Genomic DNA, 1505 nt, shown 5'->3' on the forward strand with positions numbered 1-1505 from the left:
CCCCTCCCTCCATTCTCCCCAACCAATGAGCTCTCGAGTGACACCACTGAAGTCCAAGTGTCAGTGGTTTGAGTTCGGTGGAATGCACAGCCGGCCGGAGTGACCGAGCGGTTCTAGGCGCTACCGTCTGGAATCGCGCGACCGCTACGAACGCAGGTTCGAATCCTGCCTCGGGCATGGATGTGTGTGATGTCCTTAGCTTTAAGTAGTTCTAAGCTCTAGAGGATTGATGATCTCAGAAGTTAAGTCCCATAGTGCTCAGAGCCATTTGAACCATTTTTTGGAATACACACTACATTGTGGCTGGCTCGGAGCTGTCCTTGAAGCAACCGATTTGTAACAGTTCGTTGTGTCACTGTGTTGTCAATTGCTGCTCAAATTGCTGCTGCAGATGCAGTACCACGCGCCAGAGCGATAAGTCGAACGTCGCAGTCGGAAGCCGGGTCTTCTTGTGATCGTACATTCTATCGATCACCGCTCCCAGCACTCATGTACAGTTGCTACATTATTGCCAGGTCTTTCTGCAGTGTCGAGCTTCTCATAGCCTTATTACACGACCTCGTTGAAAGTAAGATATTGATAACGGCGGCTTTGTCGTCTTAAATGCGTTCTTGACTAACATCGACTCACCACGTCCAGTCTTAAAGGGAAATAACAGTCACGGTCATAACAGAGTGTATTTAAAGCGTACCTGATTTGCATCCTTACAGTGACGCTACTAGTGCCACTCTTACGTGACTTGCGTGAAATTTGAATGGACGTCATCTTTCAGATATAGAAATACTCCTACCAACTTTCGCTTATGTCTCGCAACTCCATGGTGCAGCGACTTTTATTTTCCGTCATTGTAGATCGGGAATAGTAGAGGGGCTATAACATTTCCTTCGGGAACGCAAGGTTTTACACAAGTCTGCTCTATGACTTTCCGTCAATGTGATCATTCTGACAGGAAATCAGGAATCTGGTGACACGACTGAGACGATACTCCATAGGCATGATAGTGGAGTGCTGAGCCAGGGCCAGACACTTGCGGGGCCCTTTGAGGCAGGTCTTTGCCCCAGAGAAGGGCAGCTGTCAAGGCGAGTCATCGGCCGCTGGTGGCCGCCGACCGCAGGGCCGTCTCCTTTGTGGCACCGCCGCCCACCTGGCCGGCGCCGCTGTCATTACTGTCGAGGTTCGTGATTTACATAAGCGCCTGCGTGGCAGCGTCTTGCACTGGCCGCGCGTCGCCCCCGGCAACTCGGCCGACCGAGCGCTCTGTTTTCGGAGAGCAACAGTTCCAGGGTAGCGCCGGAGGAGCTGAGGGGCCCAAGTCGGTCGCTTCTGCGAAGCCATTATCAGCGAACGAGCTTCTGGTGTTCATTTAACCTGAAATTACGCACCTGCTACCCGTGCTGTAATACAGGACATCCAGGAGAAGGGCAGTGTGGCACAGCGTATTTACAAGGGAAAGAGTAGCAGGGTAGTCACTAACATCTTGAAAGATGGTAAAATCTTCTGAGTCG

The sequence above is a fragment of the Schistocerca gregaria genome, chromosome 1 (assembly GCF_023897955.1).
Source record: "Schistocerca gregaria isolate iqSchGreg1 chromosome 1, iqSchGreg1.2, whole genome shotgun sequence".
Taxonomy (NCBI): domain Eukaryota; kingdom Metazoa; phylum Arthropoda; class Insecta; order Orthoptera; family Acrididae; genus Schistocerca; species Schistocerca gregaria.